Source organism: Durio zibethinus, chromosome 23 (genome assembly GCF_047325235.1).
Source record: "Durio zibethinus cultivar Kanyao isolate XHJ-2024 chromosome 23, ASM4732523v1, whole genome shotgun sequence".
Classification (NCBI taxonomy): domain Eukaryota; kingdom Viridiplantae; phylum Streptophyta; class Magnoliopsida; order Malvales; family Malvaceae; genus Durio; species Durio zibethinus.
The window spans coordinates 14,689,279-14,701,778 of record NC_143184.1 but is presented as its reverse complement, the minus strand read 5'-3'; the positions used below and the strand labels follow the sequence as shown (position 1 = coordinate 14,701,778).

The window sequence follows — 12,500 nt, the reverse complement described above, 5'->3', positions numbered from 1 at the left end:
TTGCACCTTACAAGTTTTCTGGCCCGTTGACTCGCACGTATGTCAAACTCCTTGGTCCGTGTTTCAAGATGGGCTGAATGGGGAGCCCGTAGGTCGATGCCTGGAGCATGCTAGTGTCGGGGCACGTTGAGATGACGCGTGCTGCATTCCATGATCGTGGCGATGACGTTTTCGCTAGCACATCAAAAGCTCGGACTTGGGTCACCGTCGTGACCCATGTCGATCCATGACCCGAGTCGATCGACAAATCGGCTCTCGCCATTCCACATCCAATCGAACGCATCGCTGGCCCCCATCTGCTTCCCTCTTAACAATTTCAAGCACTCTTTGACTCTCTTTTCAAAGTCTTTTTCATCTTTCCCTCACAGTACTTGTTCGCTATCGGTCTCCCGCCTGTATTCAGCCTTGGACGGAATTTACCGCTCGATTGGGGCTGTATTCGAAACAACCTGACTTGCAGACAGCACCTCGTGGTACGACAGGGTCCGGGCACAACGGGGCTCGGTTCAAGAATTTTAACCCGATTCTCTTTCGAAGCTCGTGCGGGATGCGCTGTCGAATGGGCTTCCCCCATCTCTTAGGATCGACTAACCCATGTGCAAGTGTCATTCACATGGAACCTCTCCCCTCTTCGGCCTTCAAAGTTTTCATTTGAATATTTGCTACTACCACCAAGATCTGCATCGACGACCGCTCCATCCGAGCTTACGCCCCGGGTTTTACGGTGACCGTCATGCCCTCTTACTCATCGGGGCCTGGCCCTTGCCCCGACGGTCGGGTATAGGTCGTACGCTTAAGCGCGATCCATTTTCAGGGCTAGTTGATTCGACAGGTGAGTTGTTACGCACTCCTTAGCGGATTTCAACTTCCATGACCACCGTCCTGCTGTCTTAATCGACCAACACCCTTTGTGGGTTCTGAGTTAGCATGCAGTTGGGCACCGTAACCCGACTTTCGGTTCATCCCGCATCACCAATTCTGCTTACCAAAAATGACCCATTTAGAGCTCTCGATTCCGTGGCGCGGCTCAACGAAGCAGCCCCGCCATCCTACCTATTTAAAGTTTGAGAATAGGTCGAGGGCGTTGCACCTCCGATGCCTCTAATCATTGGCTTTACTCGATAGAACTCGACGGGGGCTCCAGCTATCCTGAGGGAAACTTCGGAGGGAACTAGCTACTAGACGGTTCGATTAGTCTTTCGCCCCTATACCCAAGTCAGATGAATGATTTGCACGTCAGTATCACTGCGGGCCTCCACCAGAGTTTTTTCTGGCTTCACCCCGCTCAGGCATAGTTCACCATCTTTCAGGTCCCGACGGGCATGCTCGCACTCGAACCCTTCTCAGAAGATCAAGGTCAGTTGGTGGTGCACCCGTGAGGGATCCTGCCAATCAGCTTCCTTGCACCTTATGGGTTTTTTGGCTCGTTGACTCGCACGTATGTCAAACTCCTTGGTCCATGTTTCAAGATGGACCGAATAGGGAGCTCGTAGATCAATGCCTAGAGCATGCTAGTGCCGGGGCACGTCGAGACGACGCGTGCTGCATTCCATGATCGTGGTGACGACGTCTTCGTAGGCACATCGAAAGCTCGGGCTTAGGTCACCGTCGTGACCCGTGTCGATCCACGCCTCGAGTCGATCGACAAATCGGCTCTCGCCATTCCACATCCGATCGAACGCATCATCGGCCCCCATCTGCTTCCCTTTCAATAATTTCAAGCACTCTTTGACTCTCTTTTCAAAGTCCTTTTCATCTTTCCCTCACAGAATTTGTTCGCTACCGGTCTCCCGCCCGTATTCAGCCTTGGACGGAATTTACCGCTCAATTGGGGTTGCATTCCTAAATAACCTGACTCGCAGACAGCGCCTCGTCGTACGACAAGGTCCGAGCACAACGGGGCTCTCACCTTGTTTGGTGCCCCTTTTTAGGGGACTTGGGCCCAGTCTGCCACTGAGGACACTTCTCCATACTACAATTCGGATGCTGGGGGCACCCGATTCTTAAGCTGGGCTCTTCTAGGTTCGCTCGTTGTTACAAGGGGAATCCTAGTAAGTTTTTTTTCCTCTGCTTATTGATATGCTTAAACTCAGCGGGCGATCCAGCCTGACCTGGGGTCACAACGCAAGCATCGACCGAGTGATGTAGGGGGTCCGAAGGGGTCCGGGTGGACAACGAGCGCGCGTCACCGGGGACGAGGCATGCCGGGAGCTCTACCATCGATGGTCACGGCACTGTCGTTGCCGAGGACTTGCTTTTGGGCCAACCATGACCCATGAGATCGCGGGAGGCCATCTTCCGCCCGCCCCCTTCCCTCGGAGCCCACAGGGCGGAGGGTCAGAGGGGGGGCGAGGGTGCATGACACCTAGGCAAGCGTGCCCTCGGCCTAATGGCTTGGGGCGCAACTTGCGTTCAAAGACTCGATGGTTCACGGGATTCTGCAATTCACACCAAGTATCGCATTTCGCTACGTTCTTCATCGATGTGAGAGTCGAGATATCCGTTGTCGAGAGTCATTTCATTTTTTCATGACAAAAAGAGTCGCGGCACCACCCGCGCACGCACCGCGGACGAGATGGCGACCGTGCGTGTGCTCTGTTTTCGTTTTGGTTCCTTGGCGCGATTCACATCGGGGGTTCATTGTTCGACGGTGGGCGAGATGACGCCAATCGTTTTGCCCGCCCCGTAGGGGGGACAAAGCGACCGTCACAACCTCCCTGGGCCGTAGGGGGCTCGGGGCACGGGGGCACCCTCGCCCCTTCGGTGTTTCGTTAAAGTGTCTGCGGGTCATCTATCGAGCGAGGTTTCGACAATGATCCTTCCACAGGTTCACCTGTGAAAACCTTGTTACGACTTCTCCTTCCTCTAAATGATAAGGTTCAGTGGACTTCTCGTGACGTTGCAGGTGGCAGACCGTCTACGTTGCCGCGATCCGAACACTTCACCAGACCATTCAATCGGTAGGAGCGACGGGCGGTGTGTACAAAGGGCAGGGACATAGTCAACGTGAGTTGATGACTCGTGCGTACTAGGAATTCCTTGTTGAAGACCAATAATTGCAATGATCTATCCCCATCATGATGAAATTTCAAAGATTACCTGGGCCTGTCGGCCAAGGCTATAGACTCGTTGAATACATCAGTGTAGCGCACGTGCGGCCCAAAACATCTAAGGGCATCACGGACCTATTATTGCCTCAAACTTCCTTGGCCTAAGCGGCTATAGTCCCTCTAAGAAGCTAGCCACGAAGGATTACCTTCGTGTAGCTAGTTAGCAGGCTGAGGTCTCGTTCATTAACGAAATTAACTAGACAAATCGCTCCACCAACTAAGAACGGCCATGCACCACCACCCATAGAATCAAGAAAGAGCTCTCAGTCTGTCAATCCTTACTATGTCTGGACCTGGTAAGTTTCCCCGTGTTAAGTCAAATTAAGTCGCAAGCTTCACTCCTGGTGGTGCCCTTCCATCAATTCTTTTTAGTTTCAACCTTGCAACCACACTCCCCCCGAAACCCAAAGACTTTGATTTCTCATAAGGTACCGACAGAGTCCTAAAAGTAACATCCGCCGATCCCTGGTCGGCATCGTTGATGGTTGAGACTAGGATGGTATCTGATCGTCTTCGAGCCCCTAACTTTCATTCTTGATTAATGAAAACATCCTTGGCAAATGCTTTTGCAGTTGTTCATCTTTCATAAATCCAAGAATTTCACCTCTGACTATGAAATATGAATGCCCCCGACTGTTTCTATTAATCATTACTCCGATCCCAAAGGCCAACACAATAGGATCGAAATCCTATGATGTTATCCCATGCTAATGTATACAAGCGTAGGCCTGCTTTCAGCACTCTAATTTCTTTAAAGTAACAGCGTTGGAGGAATGACCTGGGCAATTAAGTCCAAGAACGCATCATTGGTAGTAGGGACGAGTAGATCGGTGCTTATCGTGAGGTAGACCGGACGACCCAACCCTAGTTCCAACTACGAGCTTTTTAACTGCAACAACTTAAATATACGTTATTGGAGCTGGAATTACCGCGACTGCTGGCACCAGACTTGCCCTCCAATGGATCCTCGTTAAGGGATTTAGATTGTACTCATTCCAAGTACCAGACTCATAGAGCTCGGTATTGTTATTTATTGTCACTACCTCCCCGTGTCTGGATTGGGTAATTTGCGTGCCTGCTGGCTTCCTTGGATGTGGTAGCCGTTTCTCAGGCTCCCTTTCCGGAATCGAACCCTAATTCTCTGTCACCCATCACCACCATAGTAGGCCACTATCCTACCATCGAAAGTTGATAGGGTAGAAATTTGAATGATGCGTCATTAGCACAAAGGCCGTGCAATCCGTCAAGTTATCATGAATCATCAGAGCAACGGGCATAGCTCGCGTCGACCTTTTATCTAATAAATGCATCCCTTCCAGAAGTCGAGGTTTGTTGCACGTATTAGCTCTAGAATTACTATCGTTATCCGAGTAGTAGATACCATCAAACAAACTATAACTGATTTAATGAGCCATTCGTAGTTTCACAGTCTGAATTAGTTCATACTTACACATGCATGGCTTAATCTTTGAGACAAGCATATGACTACTGGCAGGATCAACCAGGTAGCATTCCTTCGGGACATTGGCATTGCGTGGGCCTTGACACATCAATTGAGCGACAGAGAGAGCCCGACGTGGAGCGCAAGTGTCGTACGTGTCGAGCACGTAAAATGCGTAGCATCGGATGAACATGGGCCGAGAGCCCGCGTTCGCTAAATGTTTCGTATCCGAGACCACGATCGAACGTCGATGCACCAATACGGCCACGAAGGATTGGGTGGCAAGCTTGGGACACCGGCCACGATTGACGTCTAACTCGTGGCCCCTCGAGACACGAGATGGATGAGGGATGGCGAGACATCCGGTTTCCATCGATTCAGGTATGCAACACAGGATCCCGATCATGCCCCCTGGGTATGACGACCGCATGGGGAGAGATTGAAGAGGATGAAGGGTCGACAGTTCGATGCATCGAGCACGGAGCCTGCCAACACGCACAACCATAGCACCACTTATATACCCATTACGTACAAGTGGCAGCATCCACGTACACCGATCCACAACCCGCCTGATCAATTACTCGACGAGCGAGCAGAGGAAACGATGTGCGAGGCCATGCCACAACCGCTTGGCACGAGAAAAACATGAGCAAGAGCCACGAGACTGCCCCTGCCATCCGATAGGTAACAACAAAGTGACACCACCAATGCTTGGCTTGGCCGAGACCGCACGCGCGAGCTCCGCTGACACCACCCCAGGGGGACGTTGCTAGATTCAGGGACTTGTTCCTGGGGTCTCGGGTAGCGTCAGCTGCGTGCACAACCTCGTCGAGGCCTACTCATTTTTGTGGTTGACGAGAAGGGACCACGAGACCATCAAATACCGAGAGACCTGATCGAGCCAAGCCCGTAATCGCGGCTTCTGCTCGCACCACCCCATGGAGCCATTGCCCAATTCAAGGACTTGGTCTGGGGTCTAAGGCAGCATCCACCGCGTGCACGGGCTCGAGCTCAGCTCTTCTTTTTTGCATGCTCGCCAACCGGTCGAGGCTATGGGCGCCTGCCAATCACTGGAGCAACCAGTCGTCGGACAAAATGGTCGAAAGGCATGCACGCCCTATATTTCGCTCGAGGGACGTTACCCCAGGTGTACGCAATGGGAGGCCCATCACGCACACCTACTCCCCCCGTAAGGGGGAAGAGGGGATGCCGGACCACCTCCCCCTAAAGAGCATTAGAGATTTGACAGACATGCTACCAGTAGACGTTAAAGCGTCTGAAATGGGGATATTTTTTCCAAACAGGCATATCCCGCACCGAAGGTGAGCAGGTATCGATAGTGGTTGGGGCATGTGCCCGTACCAAGGGCCAGTGTGTGCCGATGGTGGTCGATGCGACTACCCGTACTAAGGGCCAGCGTGTGCCGATGATGGTCGAGGCAACCACCTGTACCAGATCGAGGCATGTGCCTACACCAAGGCCCGACATGTGCCGATGGTGTTCGACGCAATCGCCCGCACCAGGGGCCATTTTCTGTCGATGGTGGTCGAGGGAAGAGCCCGCACCAAGGGCCGGCTTGTGCTGATGGTGTTCGAGGTAACCGCCCGCTCCAAGGCTCGACATGTGCTGATGGTGGTCGAGGCAACCGCTCGCACCACGGCCCAGTATGTGCCGATGGTATTTGATGCAACCGCCCTCACCAAGGGCCATCTTGTGCCGATGGTGATCGAGGTAACTGTCGGCACCAGGGCCCAACTTGTGCCGATGGTGGTTGAGCCAAGTGCTTGTACGAAAGAGCAGCCTGTACTGATGATGATCGATGCATGTGCCATCACCATGTGCCATCATGTGCCATTGATGGTCGAGGCCTTGGCCAAAGTTCGATTTTGAGCCACGGTGCACATTTTTTTTGCTCGGGGCACCATCGTCGGAGCATCACCGGAGCATCATCGGAGAAGCTAACTAGCAGCATTGGGGGTTTCGACGATTGAGGGGGCCGGGGGGTGTGCGCACATGATGTGTGATGGGTGCTGGTACTTGGCCCTTATATTGGCCCCCTATCCCTCATCACACCTTGAGAACTCACACCCCCTTAAAGAGCATTTGAGATTTTATAGGTTTGCTGTCAGTAGCCATTAAAGTGTCTGAAATGGGGACACTTTTTTCAAACGATCACAAAATCTTCTCCACTTCGACTTTTTAGCTGAATTTTTTTGTGCATGCCAAAAAAAATACAAGGACCATGTCTTCCAAATTTGGGGCTAAAACTCCTTCCAAAAAAATTTTAAAAAATCTCAAACCGTAAAAAGTTTTAAAAATCGTGAAAAATAGAAAACGGGTCATCTTGCCACGAAACTTCACATGAAGGCTTAGGGGACCATTGTATGAATTTACAAGCCATAAAAATTGCATTGGCATGGTAGAAATATGAAGATGTGCCTGAACCCACCTATCACCCGATCGATCCACGGCTTGCGCATCCCGTCTCTCTGGCCGGCGTAGTGCCCGTCCGCTCGTTTCATGGGTTTACTTAGGCATACAGAGTTCATTCCTAGTCTAAGATCAGACTGGATCGAAGGTTGCGGCAGCAGGACCCACAGCGAGATCGACAGCATGCAGAGGGGGACTGGGCCAATCCTTGGCTTGCACATTCTGCCTCTCTGGCCGACTGAGCACCCACACGCTCGTTTCATGGGTTGACTTAGGCATACTGAGTTCATCCCCAGTCTAAGTAAGTCTCATTATTCCCAATCTAAGATCGGACCGGACCGAGGGTTACGGTAGCAGTACCAGTAGCAGGATCGACAGCACGCAGGGGGGATCGAGCCGATCCCCAACTTGCGCATTCTGCCTCTTCGGCCGGTTGAGTGCCCACACACTCGTTTCATGGGTTGACTTAGGCATACGAAGCTCATTCCTTGTCTAAGCTCTAGCCGGACCGAGGGTTATGGCAGCGGGACCGACAGCGGGATCGACAGCACGCAGAGGGGGACCGGCTCAGCACCCGTACGCTCGTTTCATGTGTTGACTTAGGCATATGGAGTTCATTCCCAGTCTAAGATTGGATCAACTGTGGGATCGACAACAGCACGCAGAGGGGGACCGAGCCGATCCTCTACTTGCGTATCCTGCCTCTTCGATCGGTTGAGTGCCCGCACGCTCGTTTCGTGGGTTGACTTAGGCATGCGGAGTTCATTCCTGGTCAAAGCCCCAACTGGACTGAGGGATCCGTAGTGGGATCGGTAGCACGTAGAGGGGGGTCGGGCCAATCCTCGACTTGCGCATTCTGGCTCTCCGACCGACTGAGCACCCGTACGCTTGTTTCATAGGTTGACTTAGGCATACGTAGTGCATTCTCAGTCTCGACCAACCAAGGGCCAGAGGCTATCGAGAACCTATCTCTTATATTGGCCCCCTATCCCTCATCAAACCTCGAGAACTCACACCCCCTTAAAGAGCATTTGAAATTTTATAGGTTTGCTGCCAGTAGGCATTAAAGTGTCTTAAATAGGGACACCTTTTGCAAACGGTCACAAAATCTTCTCCACTTCGAGTTTTTAGCTGAATTTTATTGTGCACGCCAACAAAAATACAAGGATCATGTCTACCAAATTTGGGGCCAAAACTCCTAAAAAAATTTTAAAAAATCCAGAACCACAAAAAGTTTCAAAAATCGTGAAAAATAGAAAACGGGTCGTCTTGCCACGAAACTTCACATGAAGGCTTAGGGGACCATTGTTTGAATTTACAAGCCATAACAATGGCATTGGCATGGTAAAAATTTGAAGATGTTCTTGAACCCACCTATCACCCGATCGATCCACGGCTTGCACATCCCTCCTCTCTGGCCGACGTAGTGCCCGTCTGTTTCTTTCATGGGTTGACTTAGGCATACAGATTCATTCTTAGTCTAAGATTGGACCAGATCGAGGGTTGCAGCAGCAGGACCTGCAGTGAGATCAGCCGCTTGTAAAGGGGGACCGGGTCGATCCTCGGCTTGCACATTCTACCTCTCTAGCCGGTTGAACACCCGCACGCCCGTTTCATGGGTTGACTTAGGCATACGAAGTTCATCTCCAGTCTAAGCAAGTCTTGTTCATTCCCAGTCTAAGATCGGACCGAATCGAGGGTTGCGGTAGCAGGACCAACAGCAGGATCGGCAGCACGCAGGGGGGACCAGGCCAATCCTCGACTTACGCATCTGCCTCTCCAGCCAGTTGAGCGCCCGGACACTCGTTTTGTGGGTTGACTTAGGCATACGGAGTTCATTCCCAGTGTCATACAGAGTTCATTCTCAGTCTAAGATCGGATCGGCAGCAGGATCGACAGTGGCACGTAGAGGGGGACCGGGCCGATCCTCGGCTTACGCGTCCTGCCTCTCCGGCCGACTGAGCGCCCGCACGCTCATTTCGTGGGTTGACTTAGGAATGCAGAGTTCATTCCTGGTCTAAGCCCTAACTGGACTGAGAGACCAGCAGCAAGATCGGTTGCATGCAGAAGGGGGTTGGGTCGATCCTCGGCTTGCGCATTCTGGCTCCCCGATCGGTTGAGCGCCCACACGCTCGTTTCATGGGTTGACTTAGGCATACGTAGTGCATTCCCGATCTCAACCAACTAAGGGCCATAGGCTATTGAGAACCTATCCTTTATATTGGCCCCCTATCCCTTATCAAACCTCAAGAACTCACCCCCCTTAAAGAGCATTTGAGATTTTATAGGTTTGCTGCCAGTAGCCATTAAAGTGTCTGAAATGGGGAAACTTTTCTCAAAAGGTCACAAAATCTTCTCCACTTTGAGTTTTTAGCCAAATTTTTTTGTGCATGCCAACAAAAATACAAGGATCATGTCTAGCAAATTTGGGGCCAAAACTCCTTCTAAAAAAATTTAAAAAAATCTCAAACCGTAAAAAGTTTCAAAAATCATGAAAAATAGAAAATGGGTCATCTTGCCACGAAACTTCACATGAAGGCTTAGGGGACCATTGTATGAATTTAGAAGCCATAACAATGGCATTGGCATGGCAGAAATATGAAGATGTGCCTGAACCCACCTATCACCCGATCGATCCACGGTTTGCACATCCCGCCTCTCTGATCGACGTAATGCCCGTCCACTCATTTCGTGGGTTGACTTAGGCATACGAAGTTCATTCCCAGTCTAAGATCGGATCGGTTCGAGGGTTGAGTAGCAAGACCCGCAGTGGGATCGACAGCACGCAGAAGGGGATCAAACCGATCCCCGACTTGCACATTCTGCCTCTCTGGCCGGTTGAGCACCCGTACACTCATTTCGTGGGTTGACTTAGGCATATGGAGTTCATCCCCAATCTAAGCAAGTCTCATTCATTCCCAGTCTAAGATCGAACCGAACCAAAGGCTGCGACAGCAGGACCAAAAACAGGATCAGCAGCACATAGGGGGGGACCGGGCTGATCCCCGACTTGCGCATTCTGCCTCTCCAGCCGGTTGAGCACCCGTATGCTCGTTTCATTGGTTGGCTTAGGCATACGGGGTTCATTCCATGTCTAAGCCCTAGCCAGACTGAGGGTTGTTGCAACGGGACTGGCAGCGGGATCGATAGCACGCAGAGTGGGATCGGGCCGATCCCTGGCTTGCGCATTATGCCTCTCCGACTGGCTCAGCGCCCGCACGCTCGTTTCGTGGGTTGACTTAAGCATACGAAGTTCATTCCTAGTCTAAGCATACGGAGTTCATTCCTAGTCTAAGATCAGACCTGCAACGGGATCGGCAGCAACACGCAGAGGGGGACCGGGCCGATCTTCGGCTTACGCATGCTCGTCTAAGATCAAACCGGCCCGCACGCTCGTTTCGTGGGTTGACTTAGGCATGCGGAGTTCATTCTCGATCTAAGATGTGCCTGAACCCACCTATCACCCGATCGATCCACGGTTTGCACATCCCGCCTCTCTGATCGACGTAATGCCCGTCCACTCATTTCGTGGGTTGACTTAGGCATACGAAGTTCATTCCCAGTCTAAGATCGGATCGGTTCGAGGGTTGAGTAGCAAGACCCGTAGTGGGATCGACAGCACGCAGAGGGGGATCGAACCGATCCCCGACTTGCACATTCTGCCTCTCTGGCCGGTTGAACACCCGCACGCCCGTTTCATGGGTTGACTTAGGCATACGAAGTTCATCTCCAGTCTAAGCAAGTCTTGTTCATTCCCAGTCTAAGATCGGACCGAATCGAGGGTTGCAGTAGCAGGACCAACAGCAGGATCGACAGCACGCAGGGGGGACCAGGCCAATCCCCGACTTACGCATCTGCCTCTCCAGCCAGTTGAGCGCTCGGACACTCGTTTTATGGGTTGACTTAGGCATACGGAGTTCATTCCCAGTGTAAGCATACAGAGTTCATTCTAAGTCTAAGATCGGACCGACAGCGGGATCGACAGCAGCACACAGAGTGGGATCGGGTCGATCCTCTGCTTACACATCTTGCCCCTCCGATCGACTGAGCGCCTGCACGCTCGTTTCATGGGTTGACTTAGCCATGCGGAGTTTATTCCCGATCTAAGCACCAACCAGACCGAGGGACCCATAGCGAGATCGATAGCATGCAGAGGGGGATCGAGCCGATCCTCGGCTTGCGCATTCTAGCTCTCCGATCGATTGAGCACCCACACGCTCGTTTCATGGGTTGACTTAGGCATACATAGTGCATTCTCGATCTCGACCAACCAAGGGCCAAAGGCTATCGAGAACCTATCCCTTATATTGGCCCCCTATCCCTCATCAAACCTTGAGAACTCACACACCCTTAAAGAGCATTTGAGATTTTATAGGTTTACTGTCAGTAGCCAGTAAAGTGTTTGAAATAGGGACACTTTTTTCAAACGGTCACAAAATCTTCTCCACTTTGAGTTTTTAGCTGAATTTTTTTATGCACGCCAACAAAAATACAAGGATCATGTCTTCCAAATTTGGGACCAAAACTCCTTCTAAAAAAATTTTCAAAAATCCCAAACCGCAAAAAGTTTCAAAAATAAAAAAAAATAGAAAACGGGTCGTCTTGCCACGAAACTTCACATGAAGGCTTAGGGGACCATTATTTGAATTTACAAGCCATAAAAATGACATTGGCATGGTAGAAATATGAAGATCTGCCTGAACCCACCTATCACCCGATCGATCCATGGCTCGCGCATCCCGCCTCTCTGGCCGACGTAGTGCCCGTCCGTTCGTTTTGTGGGTTGACTTAGGCATACGAAGTTCATTCCCAGTCTAAGATTGGACCGGATCGATGGTTGCAACAGCAAGACCCGTAAAGGGATCGATAGCACGCAGAGGGGGACCGACCCGCTCCCCAGCTTGCACATTCTGCCTCTCTGGCCGGCTGAGCACCCGCACGCTCGTTTCGTGGGTTGACTTAAGCATACAGAGTTCATCCCCAGTCTAAGCAAGTCTCGTTCATTCCCAGTCTATGATCGGATTGGAACGAGGGTTACGACAGTAAGACCAGCAGTAGGATCGACAGCACGTAGGGGTAGACCGAGCCTATCCCTGACTTACGCATTCTGTCTCTCTAGCCGGTTAAGTGTGTGCATGCTCGTTTCATGGGTTGGCTTAGGCATACGAAGTTCATTCCATGTCTAAGCCCCAACCGGACAGAAGGTTGTGGCAGCGAGACCGACAGCGAGATCGACAGCACACAGAGGGGGACTGGGCCTATCCTCGGCTTACGTATTATGCCTTTCCGACCAGCTCAATGCCAACACGCTCGTTTCGTGGGTTGACTTAGGCATACGGAGTTAATTCCTAGTCTAAGCATGCAGAGTTCATTCCCAGTCTAAGATCGAACCGACAGTGGGATCGATAACAGCACGCAGAGGGGGACCGGGCCGATCCTAGGCTTACGCATCCTACCTCTTCGGCTGACTGAATGCCCGTACGCTTGTTTCATGGGTTGACTTAGGCATGCGGAGTTCA

General features: G+C 51.6%; 2 non-coding genes and 1 pseudogene across 2 annotated transcripts; all 3 read right to left on the bottom strand.

Annotated features, from left to right (window-relative positions):
- Positions 1-2,120, bottom strand: part of LOC149512282 (25S ribosomal RNA) — a 4,776-nt pseudogene extending 2,656 nt beyond the window's left edge.
- Positions 2,121-2,359: 239 nt separating this feature from the next.
- Positions 2,360-2,515, bottom strand: LOC149512281 (5.8S ribosomal RNA). The gene has a single exon (XR_016333005.1). It is a non-coding gene; the product is annotated as a 5.8S ribosomal RNA (ribosomal RNA).
- Positions 2,516-2,810: 295 nt separating this feature from the next.
- LOC149512280 (18S ribosomal RNA) lies at positions 2,811-4,618 on the bottom strand. The gene has a single exon (XR_016332897.1). It is a non-coding gene; the product is annotated as an 18S ribosomal RNA (ribosomal RNA).
- Between the last annotated feature and the right edge of the window lie 7,882 nt (positions 4,619-12,500).